Source organism: Pleurodeles waltl, chromosome 11, assembly GCF_031143425.1.
Source record: "Pleurodeles waltl isolate 20211129_DDA chromosome 11, aPleWal1.hap1.20221129, whole genome shotgun sequence".
NCBI classification, from domain to species: domain Eukaryota; kingdom Metazoa; phylum Chordata; class Amphibia; order Caudata; family Salamandridae; genus Pleurodeles; species Pleurodeles waltl.
Window position 1 is genome coordinate 469,433,765 of NC_090450.1, and position 26,442 is coordinate 469,460,206.

The 26,442-nt window shown below is 45.1% G+C and overlaps 1 long non-coding RNA gene across 1 annotated transcript in view; it reads left to right on the forward strand.

The window, feature by feature from the left end:
• The window catches only part of LOC138266634 (uncharacterized), a 76,537-nt gene extending 53,689 nt beyond the window's left edge, over nucleotides 1-22,848 (forward strand). The window contains exon 3 of the long non-coding RNA XR_011199588.1: nucleotides 21,853-22,848. This is a non-coding gene — a long non-coding RNA (uncharacterized lncRNA). The remainder of the gene's footprint in view (nucleotides 1-21,852) is intronic.
• Nucleotides 22,849-26,442: the final 3,594 nt, after the last annotated feature.

The window sequence follows — 26,442 nt, forward strand, 5'->3', positions numbered from 1 at the left end:
GTATCTAATATAACAACTTATCTAGGAGCTATGCAATGACCTATTAACATGTTAAGCATTGAATAAAAAAATCTATATATGTATATATACACACACACACACATATATATATATATATATATATATATACACACACATGCACACACACACACGCATACACACATATATATATTTAACCATGAGTACATATACATTTGTTAAACAAGTTTGAAGAGTATGTGTATAATTTATTGTTATGAAATAGTAACAATACATATTTCTTAAATAACTATACTTATCTATAATATACACATAATCATATTATAATTATTGATCAACACAGGCATGTGCAGTCCATTGCTGTTTGAATATGGTGGTTATGAAGGAAAGAGCCAACTCTTGAGTAGTCTTCTGAAGACAAGATAGTTATCTGTGGATCTTATATTTGGGGGTAATGAATTCCATAGTTTGGTTGCTTGGACAGAGAAGGATGTACCACCTGTTGTCTTTTTCTTGTATGTGGTGTTTTAAGGCTGGGTGCCAATCATGAGCGGAGGCTTCTTTGTTGAATGTATTTGGTTATATTGTTTCAGATAAAAAGCGTTCCTGTTCCTTGTATAGCTTTGTAGATGATACAAAGAAGCTTGAAGGTGGATCTTCTGGCAACCAGTAACCAGTGTAGTGCTCTCAAGGCAGGGGAGATGTTGGCTTGTGGTTTTACATGTAATAGTAGCCTGGCAGCTGAGTTCTGAATACGTTGTAGTTTTTTTATAATAGCAGTGGCCATTGGCATAATCCAGTTTAGATAGTACAAGAGAGATAATAGCCTTCGCCTTGTGTGTAAATCTGAGGTGGGAGAAGATGTGTTGCAGAGTCATCAAGATGATGAAGCTTGATCGTGCAAATTTTTTCACTTGGACATTCATTGTCAACGTAGAGTCCATGGTAATTCTGAGGTTTTTAACTTCCTCTGATACTTGAGGAGGTGGTCCCAGATTGTCAGGCCAGGTGCACAGTGGGTCGTAACTTTTACATTCACCACATTGGAGTATTTCCATTTTGGAAGCTTTCAGTTTGAGATGGCTCCAAGCCATCCACTGATCAATTGCATTGAAGCAACTGAAGATTAGTGAGTTTTAAATGTCTTTTGTGCCATTTCAATTTAAGTAGTATTTCTGTGTCATCTGCACAGTTGTAGCATATGAGTTGAAAATCATTGATCAATTCTGGTAATGACATCATGTAGATGTTGAAAAGCATAGGTGAGTTAATTGATCCCTGGGGGACCCCTGCTTTTGTGAGGTAGGTTTTGGACAAGAGGGGGAGAGTAGATAATATTAGTTCTGTTTTGAAGGTAGAATGTAATCTAGTCGAGCGCACTCCATTCTATGCCAACTTCGTGGAGTCTTTGAATTAGGGTGACATGAACAACAGTATCAAAGGCAGCTGAGAGGTCCAAGAGGAGTAGTGCAGCAACTCCATTTCAGTCAACTGTGTTTTTGAGATCATCCCAGATTTCTATGAGTGCCGATTCAGTGGTTCCTCCTGGGCAGAATCCAGTTTGGTAATCTAAAAAGTATGACATGGCTGATCCATACCGTTGATTGGAAGCTATGACAATGTGACTGATTGACTTTCCTCCCTTTCCTTTCTAGGTACCAACTGTGCTGTCTAAATAGTTTTTCTCCTAGCTAGATGTTTTTCCAAATTCGTGTTCCAAACTGTTTTTGCATGAAGTCCCACATGCTAATGCTAATTTGGGTTAGGTAGGGTTCCTATTTTGAGATGTTGACATAAAAAGGTGACAAATGATTGCCGGACTGATTTGCTGAACTTTGCTACTCATGTTAACATATTCATCATTATTGGCTTATGTCGAAGCATTAGAATGCATGTTTTCTCAAGCTCTGATTTGATTATGTTATTGGTGGTCACTAATGGATTAATCATGAGTGGAATTGAATACAGTTTCACTTAACCTCATGATTTAGTATTGTAATTAATAGGGAAATAAAATTGCTAAAATGTATATTGAGTAATGGTTATTCATGAATGTTGGCATTAATAACTACTGATTAATGTTTTGCTTAAATGGTAATTGGGTGGTGTATTGATAATCGATGAGCATTGGTTACACCGTAGCTGGGATACTCCGTGCAAATCAAAAGGTTCATCGACCTATATGCGTCCCCTTGTAAGTTTACTTACTAAGGACCAGGCGGGCTAGCAGTTTTTGGTAGAAGCTTGATGGTTAGTTTCCTTGGAGAACTAGTTATGTGGTGACTGATAGTTATGGTGGTAGTTTAAATTAGGGTTAGTTATTCATTTTATGGGATTTGAATTTTGTTTTTTGGAATTGCAATTGTAGCAAGAATGATGTCCCCTTAAGCCCAGAAATTACTTTCCCAGGTCCTGGATCCTGCAAGTAGAGTTGTGTATGGTCTCAGTGTATTTGTGATAGTGTAAAAGTGGTAGATTGCGCTTGCAAAAGCTTATGCAAAATCACAGGTGAATTGTGATGTATGTGAGGGAAGTAGGGGGGTCTGCATACTCCAGCTGAGGTTTAGTAGGAGTGTGCGTACTCTGCAGTATGAGAGTAGGGAAGTAGTCGAACTTCATATGTGTGCTCAAAAATTGTCCACATAGTTGTTGGTGATGTACAGACCCTGGGTGGTCTAAGACTCCGGAGTATGTTGACAAGTGTAGGAGACACTCGGTTATATATTGTAATCTGTCTGGTTTAGTAGGTTGATCGGGCGTGGTCAACAAGTCAGTGTGTAAGTTAAGTGAGTAAAAGACATTTTCGACTGAGATTTGGCAAGTCCTATGTGCACAAGGACAGAATCATTGATCAGTTGAGAGTAATATTTTCTGGACGAATTTTGCTTGCGAATGTGGGAGACTGAGAAAGAGGAATAAGTTCATGAGTGAAAAGGGCCATCAGTGAAAATCCGCAAGGTCTCTGAAGCGTTTGTGTACCTTCCTGTAGTAAACCAGCTGATTTGTTTTGGTGATTGGGTTTTGGTTAGTGCTCTCAATAAGTTGCATTAGTTTTGTGTGAGTTGGAATTTAGGAGGGCAAGCCGCAAGACTTTGTCAGCCCAGTGTGTGAGTGTGACGTCAGTCTGAGCCGTGCTGGGCTAGGTTGGTTAGTGAGAAGAGTCGCGAGCGGATTGGCAGCCGTCTGTTAGAGACAATTGGTTCAGAAGGCAGGTGAAGGCAGGTGAAGGCAGGTGAAGAGAATCCTGGGAGTAAACGTCATTTCCTTATTGAATCGTATAAAAACAACAGAGCAAGATGAAGTTTTTCAAAGCATTGAGGAGTGCCATGAAGGGTCATACATACATTAAGGTGACAGTAGGGGAGCCTACGCCACCGGAAAATTCTCCGGCTCATATTTTAATGGAGGAACGAGGTGTTGCACCATGTCTATGGTTAAAGCAGTGGTGCAAATTGACGGAGAAACAGGGAGCTTTAGCGTTTCCAGAGCATGGGACATTTAATTTGAGAATTTTGGATCAGTTGCAAATGACACAGTATGAGACAAAGCATCTTCCGAGACCAGCACAGTTTGAGGCATAAGTGGTGTGGGAGCTCATAGTGAGACAGCAGCAAGAAATCAAATTCCAAAGAAAAATAAGGTAGGTAGAGAAGGCTCTAGTAGAGGCAAGATGGGATTGGGAACAGAAAAGATGGAGAACAGAGACGTTGCAAGGTGTTAAGTTGTTCTCTGCTCTCACAGAGGAAGATGAGCCAGAAGGGAAAGAGGAAACTAGAAGGAGTGATGAGAGTTCATCATGGGGTAAGAAGAAGAAAAAGACCTATGTAGGAGAGGAAGATTCAGATGTTGAGGACCTTATTACTTAGGTGTTGAGAGACCGACCTCCACCATATGTGATGCATGAAGAGGGTCCAAGTACTATTTCTGCTCCAACTGCCCCAGCTCAAGTCTCAGGGACCGTGGGACCAATGCAAGCAGATAATGGACAGGTACAAGGAGTAGAGCAGAGTACTCCTAATGCAGTGACTACTTCAGTAGTTCAAGAGCAGATGCACCCACCATGATACAGAGAATCTATCCAGAGATACTGATACTTCAAACAACCTTGAACTTAGTGGTACCTACGAAGCAAGTGGTTCCGAGGCCAATGCTAGTTCAGACTGAGCTGACTTCAATGTTGATGCCTCAGGCACAGCACAGGTTTTGCCAAAGTTCACACCGATGACAGGGACACAGTCAGATGTGACACCAGTAATGAATCAGAGTATGGGAGTAGCCATTCCACAAAATGCGGGTGTCAGAGAGGCACCAGATGCAATATCGCTGCTGATTACTGTTGGTCCAGCGGTATCTTTGTTAGCGCAGAAGAAGCTGATTGCAGGAGAACAGGTTGAAATGTCACAAAGGCTTGTGGGAAGGGGGGTGGGAGAGCATGTGCAGGGGGTTTCATCTATGGGTCAGACCTTTGATGGATCTAGATCATTAATGGATCTTAGTCTACTTGTTGCGCTTCCAGATGCAGTAAAAGGCCCGAGTGTAAGTCAGAGCTTGAAGCTTTTGACACTGCAAACACCAGGTGCAGTGGTAAAACAGGTGCCATTGCCGAACGCAAGTAATATTTCATTACAGGGATTGACAGCACTACGGCTAAATGAGTAGTTAGATAGTCTGAATACCCCAAGAAACACATCCAAGGGTGAAGAGCAAATTGATTGCGTAAGGCTGGCTACAGAGGTGACTGAACTGGTTGAGGGTACAATGGAAGTGAATAGGTTAGAATCCTATACCAAAGAAGAAATTAGATATTTGTGTCCGAGAATCACGAAAGAAGTGGGCAAGATACATCAGAAATTGGCAGACTTAGCGGAGAAGCATGACATAGAAATAGAGAAAACAAAGCATTTGAAAAGGAGTGACAGGTTAGATTTTGAAGCAAAGTATTTTGAACATATGAGGTCAGCTGGGATATAAGTGCATCTTAGGAGCTATTGCAGAGTGCTCAGATCTGGGGAGCATTAGAGAAGTGGGAAGGCAGATGGGCAAAGAAGAAGGATATACGGAAACGAGATTCACAGGAAGGGTCCGAAAGTGTTCAGAAAGAAAGGGATCCAGTACAAATTTTACCATTGAGGGAAATTCCAGGAGGGCAGTTTGTTTACGTTCCATGGCACAGGAGTGATATTTTGTCATTCACAAATGATTATCCAAAGCTGAGGGAGAAACTGGTTGAATCATACCAGCAGACAGATAGATTTGTGAAACTTGCAAAATGTCTGTGGGAAGACCTGAATACTCTATTGGAGATAGTAGTGCCAGATGATTTGTGGGTTGAGTGTAAGAGAGCAGTAGATTGGTAGACAAGTGAACCGGAAAGAGATGGAGTTACAGGTGCACCATCACCTGAAGTGATGAAACACTATTATAAGGTGATTAACTTCCTGAAGACAATAATCTCGCCTAATAATATTGATTGGCAAAAAGTTAACAGGACAGTGCAGGAGGTAATAGAGTCGATACATGCGTAGTATGAGAGGTTGCTGAAGGCGTTCAAGGAGTACAGTTGCAAGGAAATGATTGAGCTGAAAGACATGCTACACTTTGTGTTCAGGTTTGTAGAATGATTAAGAGCTGAAATAGGTCAGATGATTAATGAGTCAGTTGATTTGCTGGCAAGCAAAACCGATTGATGAGGGGTCGCAGTATGCAAAATACGGTAGTGACAAGATTGAGTTGAAGCCAAAAAAGCTGAAGGAGAAAGCAATGGTGATGCAAATCAAGGCAGCTCAGACAGGAGTGCCGGGAGCCATACTTCAGCAGATGCCGCAGCTGCAGGAAACAGTTATGTTCCAGCCCAAGGTGAGAGGCAGAGGTTGTGGTGCTAATATGAATCGTGGTCCAGATTTGAATGCCGTAGTGGTTCAAAATGATGTGCACGGGATGAAAAAGATGTTGCTGTGTTATCTCTGCGGAAACGTGGGACACTGGAAACGGGAGTGTTCGATGATGGTGCAGGATGGTGTTGTTCAGCAAAGTGGTGATGTCAATACATTTCAGGCTGTGAAAGTCCCTAGAATGAGAGGACTTAATCCGCATTTTCAGAATAATGTGAATTAAGTACAGAATTTTCAACCCCTGCGGAGATGCAAACACTTCGTGCACAAATGACACAGATGCAACCAATGCAGCAGCTGGTTCCTATGGTAAAATGGAGATACCTCAAGCCCTGATGGAACAGCAACAGATGATGCTTACTCAGCAGGTCACAGGCCAAAGACAAGACAAAAATATTGACGCAGTGCACCAATTCCCATTACATAGTGAGAATGAAATAAACGATGAATGGATGTGTGAGAGTTCGGATGAGGAGCCATGCATGCTTGCAGCGTCCTAGAGGCAGATCAGAGAGGACTTTTTGTGAAAGGAAAGGTGATGAGTCATTGGGTCTAATTTCTGGTGGACACAGGAGCTACGCTCTCTACAGTAAGAAGTGCAGAAGTTCCGAACTTACCTCTTTTAAGCAGAACAATTCAGGTTGTAGTGGTAGCAAATAGACAGTTGATAAATCCGATCACAGATCCAGTACAGGTTGAGATTGGCAACTTCCAGAGACTGCATACGTTTGTAGTCTGTGATTCAAGTCCATTATCCCTACTGGGAAGGGACGTGTTGCGCAAGAATAGATGTTCGATTAATTGTTCAAATGCTGGAATAGATGTTCAAACGAATAGTGATGATGAGGAAGAACAGACTCCTGAAACTGAGAATGTAACCACTAATGAAGAATACCCGTTGATTGAGTTTTTCACGATGTTTACTGTGAAAGAATTACATGCAGACTTGCAGGGAACAGTGCAGGAAAATGTGTGGGACCTGACAGGTAAAGAAGTGGGTTTGATTAAGGGATTCGAGCCAATTAAGAACACTTTGAAGCCAAATGTAGTGTTTCTGCAGCTTCCACAGTATAACATGGCACAAGATGTTCTGATGTAAGTGGCACAGATAATTGGAGATTTTCTGAAACAAGGGGTTTTGAAGGAAGTGTTGCGCAGTCTATGTAATTCACTGATAATGGGCTTGAAGAAACCTTGTGGGAAAGTACGAATTGTGCAAGACTGGTGAAAAGTGAATCACATGGTGGTCAAATGTTGTCCTGTGGTGCCAAATCCAGCTGTAATAATGTTTCTGATTCCATGCGATGAAGAATGGTTCACAGTGGTTGATTTGTCGCAAGCCTTCTTTTCTGTGCCTCCTTATGAGGATAGTCAGTTTCTTTTTAGTTTCAAATTCCTAGATAGATTCTGGTGCAGGCTTCCTCAAGGGTACACAGAGTCACCGTCCTTGTTCAATCAGATTTTCAAAAAGTATCTGGAGTCATTGGAATAGCTATACCAATCGACTCTGGTGCAGTACATTGAGACTTACTGATTGCATCCAAAATGAGGGACGAGTGTAAGTACGACTCAATTGCCCTCTTAAATCATTTGGGAAATTTTTGACATAAAGTGTCACCTTTGAAATTGCAGTACTGTCAGAAGTCTGTGAAATACCTGGGACACCAAACTGAGAAGGGGTCAAGGAGAATTTCCAGAGAAAGGATTGTAATGATATTGCAGAGAAGTCCCCCAACTTCACTGAGAGATGTCAGAATGTTTCTGGGAATGGTAGGTTATTGTCGTCAATGGATTCCAAATTTTGCTGAGATTGCCAAACCGTTGCAGCCGTTGACACATAAGGATCTTACAGATCCCATTACCTCAGATCAGGATCAGACGTAGGCATTCACTGAGTTGAGAGAGAGTTTATGCAGAGCTCCAGCATTGGGAATGCCTGATTACACAAAGTCATTCATGTTGTTTTGTCATTAATGTGATGCTTGTTCTTTGTGTGTCTTGACACAGGTCCATGGAGATACTTATCGCCAGTTGCCTATATTTCAGCTACTTTGGACTAGTCGCAGCAGTCTTACCAGGTTGTTTGCGTGCAGTTGCCGCAGTTGGTCAAAGCCTTTCACAGTGTGAGGGAGTAGTGATGGGATACTCTTTGAAAGTAATGGTGCCGCACTCTGTTGAGATCTTACTGACAAGGACGAAAACACAGTATTTGACTGATGCCAGACTGACAAGGTACGAGACGAGCATTCTATGTGCTCCAAATGTAACATTGAAAAGATGTACAGTGCTGAACCCAGCAACATTACTGACATGTGGTATTGTTGAAATTGAAAAGGAAGAAGATGGACCACACAGTGTCACAAGTTCACACATGTATGCAGCCAACAACCACCATTACACAGATCCATGCACCCCAATCCTCCCACTCCCCTGTACCTCTGGCCAACTGTAAAGCTTGGTGTACAGGAGTAGGACCCCATCCACAAGCTTCTCCAATTCCTCGTTGGTTAAGGCCGGGGCCCTTTCCCCTGCAACACATGCCATTTCCATGACCAGAGGCAGGACACAGCAGTACGATCAGGGAGTCAAGTGAAGTTGGGATGACAACTTTGCATACGCACTGCGGCGGTGTGCACCGTCACCTCCGGTGGCGATCATGATACGCTAACAATGCCCATTGACAACCATGTTAACCAATGAATTTGCGCACGGCGGGAAACACAGCCTTACAGTATTACATCAACCTCTAGCGGTAGTAGGTCACTTCCACCACGACACTTCTGGATTACAGGGGGCAGACATTTTGGCCTTAACTACACAGTTGTAAAACCCTCATCAGCACAATGCAGGCCCTATTGTCCCCTAAACACCCATAGGCATGAAACAATATACATTATCTAACCAAACCAGTCCTGATGTTACATTGTGGGCATGTTGCTGCAATGTCACACACACTAAGCATTTGAGTCGTCGAGAATCATGCCAGCAGTGCTGAATGAGAAACAATGTCTGCAGATGTATATGTGTTCCTCACACATGTTTTCAACTCCTCCTATGTACAGACCCTTGTGGCGAAGGAGGACCCTATCGGTGTACAGACCACTTGTTGATTTGCGGAGAATGGTGAAGCGTCACATCATCATCAATTACAGACTCACTTGTGATGAACTATTGATGAACTATGTGCATTACTGGATCCAGCACTGAGACTGGCTAATCGTACTCAGCATTCCATCCCTTCTGAAGTGCAGGTGCTCTCCCCCACTCCATTTCCTGGCCATGGGCTCATTTCAAGTGACAGTGGGCATGGGTGCAGGTTTTTCACAGCCAATGTTGAGCATTATACTGTACAGACTCCTGAATGCATTTGTACGACACCTGCAGTCCTATGTGAGGTTTCCACACAGTGCTGACCTCCCTGCCATCAATTCGGACTTCTATGCCTTTGCCAACATACCCCATGTGATAGTTGCCATTGATAGCACACATAGCTGTGAACAGGTGTACAGAAACAGGAAGAACTTTCATTCCATGAACATTCAATTGGTGTGTACTGCAGACCAGTACATCTCACATGTGAATGCCATGTTCCCTGGATCAGTCCATGATTCCTTTGTGCTGAAGAACAGTAGTGTGCCACGCAAGATGGAACAATTACAAGAGGATAGAGGATGGATCATATGGATGTGTTTCTGCCACTTATTGCCACATAGCAGACAGCCAGGCTGACTGCCTCTGAGGGCTGTCAATGACAGTCCTGCTTTGCACCATTTTCTAGGTGATTAAGGCTATCCCAACTTGCGTTGGCTCCTGACAGCAGTGAGGAATCCTGGAACAGATACAGAGAGGAATTACAATGAGGCCCATGGACATACTAGGAGGGTGATAGAGTGCACAATGGGTATCCTGAGAGCTAGATTTCATTGCCTACATATCTCTGGAGGATCCCTGGCCTATGGGCCTGAAAAGGTGTGTAGAATAGTGGTGGCCTGGTGCATGCTGCACTACGTGGATGTGTGAAATGATATCACACTCTTGGAGGAGGAGGGTGCTGTATATCCAGACCAGCTTCCTCAGAGAGGGGATGAGAATGATGGTGATGATGAGGAAGGGGAAGATGTAAATTCCAGGACCCAACTGATGCAACTTTACTTCCAGTAACTCTGTGGGACAATTGGATGAGACTGCTGTCTGTGCAGCATACTGTCAGTGTGCCTTGTCATTTAGGGGGGGTGTTGGGTCAATACTCATTGCCACTGTGACCAGGTCTGCATAGGACAGTTTACATTATAGAATAATAGTTCAACACATCTGTAGGCACTACAACATGTAATGCGTGTGGTGCATTTCCTGCTACTCAGATAATAATAAATGCGCTATCATACAGTAGCATCCATACTTCACTTTGTTTCTACATAATGACAGGGGACATTGTAACAGGTTAACTGGTGTTTTATTTGGTGCAGGGGTTAAATCGTGCAGATTACAGTGATGGGAGTGGGCTACTGGTGGTTGTACAAGGTCGCAGCATTTGTTGGCAGTAGTGGTAGGTCCATCTACGTTTACAGGAGTTTGTTGTAGTTTTCTCATGGTTTGCTAGTTGATTCAGTTGAGGACAGTTCTTGCCAGAGTCACTTCTTTGTGGGGGCCTTGGTCTTGGCAGGTGTTCCAATGCCATATCTGGGCCTGAGGGTCAGTTTAGGTGCCTGGTGTTGGTCTGTATGGGTTGAGATGGATGTCCCCTGTGTGTCCTGAGAGGGTGGAACATGTGCAGTTGCTGCTGATGCTGTTGTTGTCCGGTCTGTAGCCTGGCCTGTAGTAGGGGCTTCCTGGTCTGTGTGGGCCTCAGGCTGTGTTGGGACAAGGTGCAACAGTGCACCTGCTATGCTGGCCACTGTGGCATTGTTCAGTTTCCACTGCTCCATGGCCTCTTGGTGCTGTGCTAGCTGCATCCTTTGACTCTGCTTCAGGGTGGATACTATCTGGGCCAATCTGTCTTGGGTATGGTGATATGCTCCCAGGTCCTCAGAGATCATGTTCTGGGCTGCAGCATCCATCCTGTGGCCTCCCCCCTGGGCCACTGATGCCCTCCCACTGGGCCTAGCCCCTTGTGCCTGTGTCCCCTGCACAGGTCTGGCAGTACCACTTGTACTGGGGCCATCATCTTCCTGCCTGTTGGTAGGGGGTGACTGTGGCCTCTGTACATGTGTTCCACCAGTCTGTAGCCTGGATACACAGGTGTGGGGACGGTTGCCCTGGGGTGATGGTGTTGACTGGGTGGTAGGGGTGTCAATGGTATCCTGGGTGGGACTGCTGGATATTGACAGTCCAGGACCGTATGAGGGGCCAGGGTGATCGTCAATGTCCAGGGTTCCATCCCCAGTGTCCTGGGAGGTGCCGCTGTCTCCCTGTGGGGCACTGCCACTCCTTGTCCTGTCTGTCAGGGTGACATGGGTGGTGGTGCCTGTTGGGGGGAATGGCCATGTCTGTTACAATTGCATGATCAGATGGGGTGGATTCGTGCAAGTCATACGAAGAAGGTGGCATGTCCACTGGATGATGAAGAAGTGTTGTTGAGAGCACCAACAACAGTGAAACAGGTTGTCACACCTGAGCCAGAAAAAGAACCAAGAGAATCTGAAATTGAACGAGAGCTTGTGGAAGATGGCTCTACGACCCCTGTAAGAGACTATAGTGAAGATTTACAGGAAGGTGCGGGAGAATCAATCTCTGCGGATACAACAGGAGAGCCTGGCTCAGCAGGGGTTCTCCCAGAAGCAGACGGTGCCAAAAAGCAGACAGAGCAAGTGCCAGACCAACAGGGGAGGGAGTTGAGATGGAGCAAAGTCAAGGTGATCCAACTCCTCCTGTTGCAGGTCCATAGAGAGAACACCATAGAAAAAGAAAGGGAGAAGAGTCCAATCTTGAGAAGAATATTAACAGAAGGCCTGAGGAAAGGAGATAGCTGGCCTTAACCGCAAGTAAAGAAAAGAAAGGGAGTGGTCCTAAATGAAACAATAGAGGAAGAAGTAGATACTTAGAGAAAGGAAGAATTGTGTGAAGGAGAAATAAGTGGTAATCGAAGGTTGAAAAGAAAGAGAATAGCAAGTAGGCCTTACGCAGGTCCTGAATGTGCGTATACAACTACAAATGAATGGCAACACAAGTTTATGTCCTTTTGCTTTGATAGAGAGGTTCCGAGTCAGTATTTTGATGCAACCTGAAGGTGAACAAGGAGCTGAACTTGAACCAATCTGAAATACTTTAAAGAGACTGTTGATAATAAACCGGAAAAGATATTGATAACCTGATTTGACATTATAAACCCGGATGTAACAAGCTGCTATTCGATTTTGACAAAGGAAAAGGGTTCCTGAATGTGAAATTAAACTGTGAGAGAATAATGTTTCCTTATTTTTTCCTTTTTATTGCACTTTATATAAGAGTTACTTCTGCTTTCTGATTCTTTACAGTTCATGACTGAGTTAAATAATCAAGTTAGGAATGCTAGAGGCTGTAGATATATGAGCATTGGATTGGCGATTTTGTTTGGGATTTTGTTTATAGTAGTGATTGTGGGAATGTCTGTTCTTGATACGAGAGGAGCAAATCGTACTTCTGTTCCTGAAACTACTATACTAATGGCTTTAGAGAGGTTTAAGTTAGATGAGAAGTATTTGCATGACTATACTAATGCTAAAGGAGAGCTTTCTTCTAATGTCTTCTATCGCTTGGTGAGTGAATATGTTGAGACGATGGATGCAAGGCATTGTCTTGTGTGTACGCAAATGCCTTCATTAGTAGAGGACGGAGTTAGGTACCACAGTCTGCCATTAACCTATGGAATAAGATGCAGTCTGCTACTAACAAGGTTCTATAATCAAGATTATATACAGTATTTGTATTCTAATTACGATGTGGTGTTTTCGTTTGTTCCTATTATTAGGTATCTGAGTAGAGTAGCTAAGGATCATGATATAGTATTAGTTAGAGGATTCTTTGAGCCTACACTTACATTTAGAACTGCTTATGTGCATAAAAACAGTCTCAAATGCTTGGTTATCCCTTTCGAAAAGAGCTTTATAGAGCATACTGATGATGAGAGAAAAGCACTAAAAGAGAAATTAGAAAAGGGTTTAGAGAAAAGGACTTACAAAAATGATTATGCTTACACTGCAATTGAAACACAAGGAAAATTAGCTTTAGATGCATTACATGTAGGGAAGCTTTGTATATATAGGCCAAAATCACGTACTGACACTTTATTTGTGGTAATGAGAGAATGTAGGCATGTGTTTTTGTTTCAGAGTAAATGGACTTTTATGTTGAATGGTCAGGACCCTGCGATTCCTGGTATCTATTATATTTGTGGACTTAATGCTTATTATCGTCTTCCAAGAGGATAGTATGGGACATGTTATTTGGAAATAGTTTTCCCAAAGATTTATCAGATAGATGACTTAAAGAAGTTTCCAAGGTTGACTGAATTACATCATAAGCGACAGAGGACGGAATCCTCTTCTGCTATTGTGGGAGAGATATTTGGTTCAGTGATTCCTTCACTGGGAGTCATCCTAAACTCAATCAAGATACAAAAGTTGTCTACTATTGTGGATAACATGCTGACAAATTTTACAGAGCCAATACTCCTGATAGATACAGAATTAGCAGCGGATAGAGCTATGACGCTTCAAAATCACCTTGCTTTAGACATCCTTCTAGCGAAGGACGGCGGAGTCTGTAAAATGATTAACTCTAGGCATTGCTGCTCGTATATTCCTAACAATAGTAAAGAGATAAGAGACTTAGGGGGTCATTATGAATGCCACCCGCCAAGATCTGACCGCCATGCGTTCGCCATGCGTTTGCCAATGCGGCCACACCCCGCCGCGGCCCCCGAACCGGCGTTGTTGCGGCTGTGTGACGGGTGCAGTTGCACCCGTCGCGCTTTTCACTGTCTGCACAGCAGACAGCGAAAAGCCGCATGGGGTCCTGTCAGGGGGCCCCTGCACTGCCCATGCCAGTGGCATGGGCAGTGCAGGGGCCCACAGGTGCCCCACGACTCCCCGTACCGCCAGCCTTTTCCTGGTGGTTCAGACTGCCAGAAAAAGGCTGGCGGTCGGGGACTCGTAATCCCCTGGGCAGCGCTGCAAGCAGCGCTGCCCTGGCGGATTACATCCGCCGGGGCCATTGTGGCAGAAAACCGCCGGCCCCGGCGGTGCGACCGTGGCGCTACCGCCGCGGTCAAAATACACCGGGAGGCACCGCCAGCCTGTTGGCGATGCTCCCGTCATTTTGGCCCTGCGGTTTTAATACCGCCAGGGTCATAATGACCACCTTACATACTAATCTGACCAACTCAAGGAAGGGTTTGAATGAATTGAAAGAACCAGGTATTTGGGAAAAGGTTGGAAAGGGATTTGCTTCAGTGGGGAATTGGCTTAGTAATATTTGAAATGGGGTCACGCAGATCGCCTCCTGCGCCCTCTGCCTTGATCGCGGTCGGCTCGGGCGGCTTCGGCCCGGGGTGCGAGTGGCGGACGGGCCGACCCCAGGGCAGGGAGCTGCGTCCCGCCGGCCTGATTGTCTTCGCGCGGAGGAGGCGTGCGAGCCCTGGGTCCCCGTGGGATCGGACCCGGGCCGCGCGCGAACCCGGCTCTGTCCGATCGGAGCCGCTCGCCCCCGGAGTGGCCCTGTGCTGTGCGGAGCCGTCTGCGGGGGGCCCGGACCTCCAGAGACTCTACGACGCGCCCCATGCGGCTTGGGGCAGCCCGAACTTTGTCTTTTGGGCCCGCTGCGACTGGGCCGAAGAATATGGCCTACCTGTAGTGACTGACCCCCGCTCCCCCTCCCCCCACACGAGGAAAACAAGAGGGCCTAGATTAGCAATAAAGAATGGGCAAATACAATCCTGCACCGAGGCGGAGACTGTGTGTGCACCAGGACTAGCTACAAAAACCACCTCGGAGAAACCCAGAACAAAGTAAAGCGCAAAAGGAAAAAAAAAAAAGGAGTATAGGCGAAAAAGGAAAAATTAAATTTTTTTAATTTTTTTATTTAGATACCAGAAAAACAAAATTCCTTAAGTAGTAAGTTCTTGACTACAACAAACACCATTGGCACACGATAATACCTTTGCTCTCCAACAAGCGGAGGCTGCTGCTGCAGAGGCTGCACCAACGAGGACACTGTGGATCGCACAGATGAGGCAAGGGAAAAAAACTAAGCCTGCACTAATAACACAATCTCAGACAACCTCTGGCTCCACAACAGTACTAAACTTCACACTACTACTCATTGAACCCCGCAACAGTAGCACCGAACGCTGCATCTTCATATCACATCAAGTTGTCCGACCTAATCCTCCTGGAACCCCCTCTGGATCCTACCTAACTCTACTTATTCCGCCCAAGAAGAGGGCACCATGGTCAAGCCAAAGCTCCCCAAACCGGGACCCCCCACTGGTGGGGAATCCCTCCATGACACTGAAAACTCTGCTACGCAAGCGGCAACACTGCTCCAACTGAGCGAAACTCTACGAACACATTCCCTACAGTTTGACAAAATCATGCAAGCAATAATGGAGACCAAGACCTCACTGGAAGGGAAAAGAGACGCCGCGGCATTGGAGGTCTCGCTGCTCCGCGACGATCACCGTAAACTGACAGACAGAGTGCATAACACAGAATCAACATTAAAAACGGTCCAACCAGAGATAGCAGACATGAAAAACAAAATCCAACAAATGGAAACGGAGCTGGCACAACTGCACCGCAGGACCGAAGAAGCGGAAGGGCGCTCCAGACGCAATGACATCAGATTTGTAGGCATCCCGGAGCGCCTGGAACTACCTATAGCCGAAGATTTCATCGAGAAATGGCTGAAAAACATTATGGACATACAAGGCACCGCCAAAGCCCCTGCAATAGAAAGAGCCCATAGAATTCCGGGCAAACCCCCCCGACCCGGAGCACCGTCACGCCCACTGATAGCCCGGTTCCTTAACCACAGGGAAAGAGATTCTGTCCTCCAGCACTTCAGAAACGCTAACCCAATCATCCTGGAAAACAGCACGATCTCCACTTACCCAGACTACACAATAGAAGTGCAACGTAAAAGAGCGGCATACGTCAAGATAAAACAACTGCTGCGGGAACATAACATCATCTACTCACTCGTGTTTCCAGCCCGCCTGCGTATTGATACCGACGATAAAACACTCATGTTCCCCTCTCTGGAGGACGCATGGACATGGATTCACGCAAAGGGCCTGGTCAACTCGCCCAAAGGAAAAGAACAAACTGAAGAATGGGTCACCCCCAAAGCCAGAAGGAAAAAGAAACCCAAAATAATATCTCGACCAACAAAATCACAGATGGAAGCCGATCAAGCACAAAACTTAAAGGAAACTAGCACATTCACCCAATCCCCAACCCACACCAGAAGCGAGGCAGATGACACCGACAATGGCTCTCCCGGGGGGGATCCAGCCCATCCCTCTCCCCTCTCCTGGCCGGCCCCGTCTTCACCCCACGCTCGGCTGCCGAACTCTAATGTTTCTACACAAGCCGGAACCGCGCTCTCTCCAGATGTCATGTGAGGGGGGGCTGGGCCCCCCTTCCCGCGTAGCCACGAATGGAGCCGCGCGGCTGCCCTGGACTGGGGCCGAAGCTGCTACCGCCCCTCCGGCTCCTCGCCGGACGGTCGCCGCGAGACGCGACCACAACTTAACGCGCACAGGGAAAGAACTATCCTGGAGGTGGGCCATAGGAGGTCCAACCTCAATTAACCCACGCTCCCCATCAACCTCATACCCGTATGGAACTTAACCTCCTGGACTGCTGTTTAGGCACCGGTTGTGCCACTTTGTTTCAACTCGGGCCTTACCCGAAATATCCTTTAGTGTTGTATTTTGTTTTTCCTCTCTATTTTCTTCACTCCACCTCTGCACTATCTCCCCTTTTCGGGGATGGGGCGGCCCCCGTGCCATTGTGGGACGGGCTCGGGTTGGGGGTGTGCGCGCCGTGCCGACAGCGTTACATAGACGACACTGGGGATGGGATCCCCGGATCATTACGCTGACACATTAAACCTCTAATTAACATAATGAATAAGGAACCGATATACAATATAATGACTTGGAATGTAAAAGGCATGGCAGGAATAAACAAGCGCAACAGAATCCATTCACATCTAAAAAGACATCGCATCCAAATAGCCATTCTTCAAGAAACATACATCCCCTCAGATGAGATCCTGCGGTTGGCGAAATCGTGGGCGGGGCAAGTCTACGGCTCTGGCAATTCATCCTTCGCTAGGGGGGTCTTGATCTGGATAGCTCCAGGGGTTCCCTATGTGGTGCAACGCAGCGTAACAGACAGAGACGGCAGGTGCATACAACTAGTAGCCCATCTCGACGGAGAGATGCTGAGGATTAATGGACTATATGTCCCGAACGCTGGTCAGGGCGGCTTTCTACAAAGAACGATATTGCATATATCAAACAACTCACTCTCAACATGCATCTGGGGTGGGGATATGAACTGCGTCCCACAGATAGACATGGATAGATCACACCACCCCATAGCGGTCACTCCTGTAGCTAAAAACTCTCAAACTCTGCGACTATGGATGTCGGACCACCGCCTGATAGACTCTTGGAGACATTTACATCCTCAAGACAGGACATACTCCTATTACTCCCCGGTACATCTTCTACACACTCGCATAGATCTCATTCTCACCACACATGACTTGATACATAGAATCACAGGCATCGAATACACTGCCAGAGTGATCTCAGATCACTCCCCACTTATTGCACATATCAAGTGGGGCAGGCCACACGCTTGTATCCCAACTTGGCGCCTGCAAACACAGTTATTACAGGACCCGCCATTCAGAAAAGTACTAGCCACACACATCTCCTCTTATTTCACTCACAATGACGGATCAACGAACACAAGAGCAAATGAATGGGACGCCCACAAAGCAGTTATAAGAGGTGCTTGCATATCAACAACGGTAGGAGTACGCCAAACACTGGTACGTGAGCTCCGCAAGCTCGAGGATGAAATCCACTCCTCGTTATGTAAATTTGCCTGTGGCACAATTACCCAAGCTGAGCTCACCGGAACGTGAGCACAATGGCACGAAACGGATAAGCGACTAAGGCTCTTCAATTTCAGACACTGCACGGCACGTGCGCATGCGGAGGGAGATAGGTCAGGCAAACTTCTGTCATGGCTCACGCGTCCCGAACCAAGGAGTTCTCCTATAGGGGCCATCCGCCTTGACACAGGACTAATAGTAAACACGCAAGTTGATATAAACTGCGCTTTCAGAGAGTATTATAGTACACTATACAAAGCTCTCCCAACACCTCCCACAGAATCACTGAATGGGTTTTTTAATGATATCACATTGACCTGCCTGACTGCCACACAAACAGCTGACCTAGATAGGCCAATAGACATAATGGAAATACAACAGGCTTTACAACAACTATCACAAGGCAAGGCTCCCCGCAGCGATGGGTTACCCCTAGAATATTACAGCACGTTCCCGACCCAAACATTAACTCCATATCTCGCTATGCTATCTGAAGCCCTGAAGCGTGGCCAACTGCCTGACACTTGCCGGGAGGCTCTAATAGCGGTACTCCCTAAAACAGGCTGTGACCCACTAGATGTACGCTCATACAGACCACTCTCGTTACTTAACACAGACTGTAAATTATTAGGTAAACTGTTAGCCAATCGATTACTCCCATATATGACATATCTGGTCCACCAAGACCAATCCGGCTTCATACCAGGTCGCAGCACCTTCAGCAACATCCGGAATTTACTGCGCCTAATGGCAAACTCCCCAGAGGGCGATTATCACCGTGTTGCAGTGTCACTAGACATAGAAAAAGCTTTTGACACGTTGGGATGGCCCTTCCTGACGGATACACTTCGACGCATGGGATTCGGACGGATATACATAGACTGGGTGGGGGTGCTTTACGCTAACCCCACCGCACGAGTCAAAACTGGCGACATGATCTCCCAACCATTCAACATAAAAAGGGGAACCAGACAGGGATGTCCACTGTCACCACTCCTGTTCGCACTTGCTATCGAACCACTAGCAGCCCGATTACGAGCGGTTGCCCCTTTATGGGGCATCCGCGACGTTCACACATACCGCATAGTATCATTATACGCAGATGATGCCCTCATATTCCTTCGTAATCAAAATGAAACTCTGCCAGAACTATTGAAACTATTGAGTGAATTCGGCGCACTAGCCGGTTTAAAGGTGAACTGGACAAAGTCATGTATTTTCCCTATGCGCCCAGTCCCTGAAGCACTCAGGACGCCTCCCAGCTCGGGCGATCTGCAGTGGTGCAGCAATACTTTCAAATACTTAGGCATAAATATATACCACGATACACGCGACCTTAGGGAGGGCAACCTAGGTCAAGCAATCAGATCCATCAGAGGCTCCCTGCCTTTCTGGTGCTCGCTCCCGCTCTCGCCCCTAGGCAGAGTGGCCATAGCAAAAAGGATAATCCTCCCCCGGCTATTATATTACTTCATGGCCCTCCCGCTGATTTTACCAGCATCCTTGTTCAAACCACTGAATAGCCTATTAACAGCCTTAATTTGGGGCACCGGCCGGCGTCGAGTAGCACTAACTAAAATATACCAACCACTGAACGTGGGAGGACTGGGAGCACCCAGACTTGAGCTATACTAGGCAGCCGCCCAAATACAGTGGATATCCACCTGGCTTGGGTGCCCTGATAGCGCGGAATCACAATTGATTCTCTCCACAATGGGTAACCCAGGGCTACTACAATATCTGATGAATCGCGAGCACCCCAAACACCCACGCAATATATTATTGAAAATCGTGCACTGGATATGGGGCCACTACGTCCTAGCCGGCGCCCCAAAACCGCCGTACTCCCCCAAAATTCACTACTAGCTAATTCGAAACTTGCCAATATAGCAGCAAGGGTTGGGCTAGATGGATGGATTGATAAAGGCATACGCACATTCGGCGACATATATAGTGAAGGGCACCTCCCAACATTCAATGCTCTTGCCGAAAAATATGATTTGGGACAGGGTGGATTCATAACATTCGGAGCAGTAAGGCAGATAATACGCTCTTGGTGGAACTGCGGCAATTTATAACCTAACATTGCTCCCACGCTCCACGACATACTGGGCAGCATAGACTCCCCACTAAATTTATCCAGAACATACACGATCCTAGCAGCCCACCAAGAACACAGACAAGAACAAGCAAAAAACAGATGGGACAACGTGCTGACTGCACCACTCTCACAACACGCATGGAGCCAAGCCATGAACATGATAAAAGAGGTATCGCGCAACCCACGTCTCCGCTACACCCAGTTTAATTATATGCACCAAACATACCTATCCCCTCATCGTATTACGCGTATGTTCCCTCAGTCAACCCAGGTGTGCCCCAGATGCTCTGTTCCTGACGCCAACTTCTATCACATGACCTGGGACTGCCCCCCGGTTCATACAACTTGGAACGACATAATAACTATGCTGTCGGAATGGACGGCCATCACGCTCTCCCCCACACCCAAACTGTGCCTACTGGGGATAGTTCCAGGTCTTAAAAAACAGAAACAGTCACTAAGATGTATAGCTCTGGCACTGGTGATATACAGGCGCCTCATAGCCATGCATTGGAAGGCCCCGGCCGCCCCTGGGATAGATATGTGGCGCTCTGAGCTGCTGCGATGGGCCAAAGCTGAGGCAGACACACTGCAGCTACTATTGTCCAGGGGGATTCCAGTTAAAGGCTTAACCACCTGGAACTCCTTTGTAACAACCATAGACAACAAAGACGACGAACGCCCACCATGAATATCCTACAAAACGGCAATCCCCGAGACTGCACACTACAAACCCATTAACACTACCTCATATTAACATAAACACAACAAAGGTGCGTCTCATAGCACACAGAACAACACGGGCACAAGGAAAGCTCAACATACTTCTAACTAGGGAACACACAATAACAATGAACAATAACAAAACAAAAAAAAAAAACGGCTCGGTGCCTCCTCCCCCCCTTGCGTGCCCCCCCCCTCCCCGCGGCGTTCGTTGGGTGGGCACCCCACCCCCAGACCTGTGCTCACACCTATGTTTTCCTAGTAATATAATCTTAATTTCTTAAGGTCGATCGGATAAACGCTCTCCCTGTGCCCCGCCATACCAAACCAGCGCGCGCCACTCCCTGATCGCGCGATGAAGGGCACCACTGGGAGCCTATACCTGGAGGGGCCTGACCTGGGTGCTGTGGGCTGAGCAGAACATGTCACTACCTGCCATGTAACTTGATCACCTGTATTTATCTCTTCTTTGTATGCTTATTTGTTACATTTTAAAAACAATACAAATATATTTAAAAAAATATTAATATATTTGAAATGGGGTGTTATTAAAAATCATAAAGGGAATATTAATTGTGATTGCTTGCATATTAGGATTATGGGGTTCATGTAAATTGTGTCAAAAGATTAAATTGAAAAGGTCTAAAAATAATCAGAGGAGGGAAGAACGAAACAGGGAAAGAATTCATAGGGAAGATTTGAGAAGGAGACAAAATACTGAAGAAATTGAGCAATGAAAATATTGATGGGAAAAGTAGTGTGATAACATAATTAGTCATCAGAGGAGGGACTGTTAAAGCCAATATGTTAATTAGAAATATTAATGAATGTTTATGCATTTTGAATAATAATAATAAATTGTAGAAAGAAATAATATAGAGATATTAATGTGCACATTGAAAATGTGCCCTCAGAGAGTGGTCACCAAGATTAAAAAATGTACTAATAATATGAATAACATGTATGAAATATAGAAAGTGTATTACAATAATGTAGTAATATGTCATATTGAGAGATATATAACATATGTTTTGCATTATATTGTAGAGTTAACCTAGCCAAAGTTGTGGCCTAGTTTTGCCAGGCCTCATGCAGAAGCTGAATTATTGGTGCAATGTCGAGAAGCTAATGTGCTGAACGGACCCTGAACTGCTAATTGTTTAATAAAAATCAGCTCAGCAAAATCCTATGCGTGAACCGACGGACAGGAGATGATGGAATCATAAGTGTAACAAGGACTGTGTAAAGCAGATGAGATGTACTTTCCCAGGACTCGAACAATGGAGACACCGACTGAAGAAGAAAATGCAACATTTTTAATGCCTGACGAGCCGGATGATGAGAACATCGTACAGTGAACCAATCAACACCTTGGTAACCGCATAATGATAGAATTCATAGATTTGAAGAACTGAAATTATTGGGTAGAGTCCTAACCGGTGACTAATTGACAATTAGGAATTGGGGGATAGTCTGGGTGACTTTGATAAGATGCTGTGACAAAGGGGCAGGACTTCACAACTAATGGAGAGAATAGAGGTTCGAGGTTAGGTGTGGATGTTTGAAGAGATTCGAGATTCTGTCATGGGGCTCAAGTTCTCGAGAGCCTGATGCTATGCTGATCGCTTGATGCCAAAGACTGACTTTGCTGCTGATCCATACTGTGGATAGGTAGCTATGACAATGTGACTGATTGACTTTTGTGCCTTTCCTTTCTAGGTACCAACTGCGCTGTCTAAATAGTTTTTCTCCTAGCTAGATGTTTTTCCAAATTCATGTTCCAAACTGTTTTCGCAAGAAGTCCCACATGCTAATGCTAATTTGGGTTAGGTTGGGTTCCTATTTTAAGACGTTGACATAAAACAGTGACAAATGATTGACGGACTGATTTGCTGAACTTTGCTACTCATGTTAACACGTTCATCGTTATTGGCTTATGTCGAGGCATTAGAATATATGTCATTGGTGGTAACTAAAGAATTAATCTTAAGTGGAATTGAATAAAGTTATAATTAACCTCATGACTTAGCATTGTAATTAATAGGGAAATAAAATTGCTAAAACGTATATTGAGTAGTGGTTATTCATGAATGTTGGCGTTGATAAATACTGATTAATGTTTTGCTTAAATGGTAATTGGTTTGTGTAGTGATTATTGATGAGCATTGGTTACACCGTAGCTAGGATACTCCATGTGAATCAAAAGGTTCATCAACCTATACGAGTCCCCTTGTAAGTTTACTTACTAAGGACCAGGTGCGCTAGCAACTGCATGTCGCACACTTAGATATTTGGCTTTTTCAAGGCAAAAACAAGTGATGAAGACACTTTCCAAACACAATTTAAATTAAGCAGTCTCCTAAACACACTCTGGTTAGCCACTGAGGTGTGTGTAACCTTTTGGGTTTTTTTTAAAAAGGGAGGGATGACTGATTTTTTGTGCATTTTTTTTCCACAAACTAGGAGAGAACTTTCAAACAGTTATGGGTAAAAAAAACATCAGTTTGATAGTGCTGCACTTCTGTAGTAGTTGTGTAGGGATGGCAAAGAAGAAGGCATAATTGCCCCACACTTGACATGTGATGGGGGCCTGGCAGAAGATGTAGCTTGGGTCAGGAGGAAGGTGTAAGTAGAAAAGTCTGAATATGATATGTATGTCAAAGCAGGTGGATTTTAACTAGCAAATTGTGAAGTGACAGTATGAGCCAGCTGTCCAGGATGATGGGCAGGATTTTGGGATGTTTGGAGAGGGTGGTATCTGGAACAAGTCATGTGGGCAACCAGGGTAGGTACATGTTACAAATTATCATCACAACTCTCGTGTGAGGTTCATCATGAGCCATAGCTCTGACACACAGGTAGGCATGTTGGGCAGTTGCATATTGTAACTAATGCAGGTTGTGTTCATGCCTTCTGAGAGTCAATGTATGGTCTGAGTGTCATCAATATCTGAGAGTAGGTCCTGGCCCTAGGGCCAAATGATGATAGACAGAGGAGTCATGTACAGGTAGAAGTGAGCAGGGCTGAGTGAAGAAATTTGTGATACCAGGCAGAGGAACAACTTGGGTAATGACAAAATGGGTTGCGCTTCAGTGGTTACATATTTACAAGTGTGACTGTGCTTATCCCCTTCAGAGGCAGTGCTCAATTTGTGCTTGTTGTTTAAGGTGCGGAGCACCGGCACTTAGTTTTCCATCTCAAGCATTTACTGTGAGCAAAAGACATGCGAGAAAGACGGAGGAAGAGAAAAACAAATAAACGCCAGAAAGAGGAAAAGCAGGAAGCTGCAAGAGTGAGCTGCATGGGCAGGGAGTGGCTATAAATAGATTAATGAGGCTCAAGATGATTTTAGGATTACGCTGCCTCAGTATTATGTGCTTGCACTTTTAATTGCATCACCAGCGTGTTTAAGAGGAAAGCTTCGAGCACTGGCGTGTTTTTTATTTGAAAATTAAGGGCTGTCCAGAGGTGGTTCACAGTGCCTATTGGTCTGGACTCCGGAGATGACTGTGTGTGGTAGGAAATCACATGAGTGCACGCAAATAAGTAAACCATGGTAAGTACATGCCCTTACCCATTCATGCAGTAGAAAGGTTGCTTTCTGCATAGACTTGTGTGGATGTGTGGCAAGTATGAGCCCTTGTCCTTGGCCACATGATTGTATAAATTCCATGCAATACAGCACTGCAAGTCATACTGGTGTGGTTCACTGTGTGAAAGGCACCAAAATTAATAGATGACCAAACTAACATCACTTTTTCAGGTCAGGAGTTGTGGGCTGAGTAATTGTTAGAGGGAGTGCGGGCACCATTATGACATGGTGCAATGTTCTCAGTAGTAGTTTAAATAAGTGAACCTTAAATCAATATAGCCATTATATGAAAATACATCCAGCAGCATGCTAAAACGGGCCCTTACATGCGCTAACCCTTTCAGCCAGGACAGACAACCAAGCTGCGTAACTGCCTTGCAATGACACAAAATTGGCCCCTTGTCACACAGTGGTACTGTGAACAATGTACAGATGTTGCCATTTGCAAAGCAAAAATAGCATACCTTGCCCTCATTTATTGTTAGTAACAAAGTTCAACACATCTATGTGTAATATAAAGTGAATGATTATAAAGTCTGTTTATCAGAAAAATTACTATTGGCCACACCTATCATAGATCTTCATAAAAAAAAAAAAACTTTCATTGCAGATTGACAAACAACACCTCCTGTCCAGCAGCCTGTCCTGGATGACCTTCCTGTTGGTGATGACATCCTGCCCCTGACGGATGATAACACCTTCCAGCAACTCCTGGACTTCATAGAATCTTCTTTTCCGGACATGGTAAGGGATGACATGCAGGGTCTCCAGAGGAACCGCCACCCACAGTAAATGCCCCATCAGCCAGTCCAAGTCTAGCTGTGGACTCGGGGGACCCCTAAGTTGTCTCCCAATGGCAAGGGATAGGAGTCCAGTAGCAGATGACTAATGAGGTGCGGGAGGGGATGGAGACCATAGCGAGTACCCTAGAAGGAGTCCATAGGTGCCTCAGTCCCAATAAGGAGACATCTATGGCAATAAAAGGCACCTTCATCTGGCTCCATAGTATGGGTGAGTTCCTAGCTGACATTGCCAGCGTCATGAAGCAGAGACAAGAACAACGGCCTCAACATCTGACACCAGTGAGGTTGCCACCAAACTGGTGACCATCATGCACATCATGGCATCTCTGGAGTGCAAGTTGGATTCCAACAGAGAAGCAACGGGTGTCCTCTATAGAGAGCTGGTTGCATTGCTGAGAAGCCATCAGAACCTTGTCAGCACTGTACTGTCTTCCTTGCTGGCACAGACAAATGCTTTCAGGAACAGGGGAGCCATATGTTCAGTCCCTGATGTGTGTTTGCCTCAAATGCCTCACACATAAACACCACCAACTGCAGGTTAGGCACAACTCCCATTAGAAAAAGAAGATGTGGACCTCTCCAATTTCCAATGGAGAACTGTCAGGTAACATCTGCCCCTGGTCAGCTTCTCAGTGGTCCGGTGTCTATCATCAGACCACCTCTTTTGTTTCCCAGAATTGCCACTTTTTGTTTGTGCACCTGTTAATCTTATCTACTTGTAAACTGTTGAAGTGGCCAACCTTCCGTAATGACAATATATATCTTCTCACTGAAATCTCATCAACTCCACGTGTCGCATGGCGTGTCTCCCAAATAGAATCTGTCTGATCATCCTTTGCTCACTTTCCATTTTGGTGGTGTTGCATCAAACAATGCAAAAATGTTCATGCTGACCAACCCACACTTGTAAATGAATTCACTCCTATAAGACCGAGTGTTGTATGTCTGTTGTAGAAAGGACTACTTGTACCATGGTGGTTGTGTATATACCAAACACACTTCTTAGTATCTCAAGAAGTGTGAGCTAAAGTCATTATCACCTTTTTTAAAAATTATTATTATTACGTTTGTTTATTGATTTTCATAAACTTTGATTTCGAGTAATACAGTACAACATATTGTTCCGTTGTTCCTATTAACATTGCTGCGGGTAATGATATATTACAAATTTTACTGAAAATATTATAGTGGAGGTTTCCTTATTTGTTACAACAGCATATTAATGTACAAACTTATAGTTTA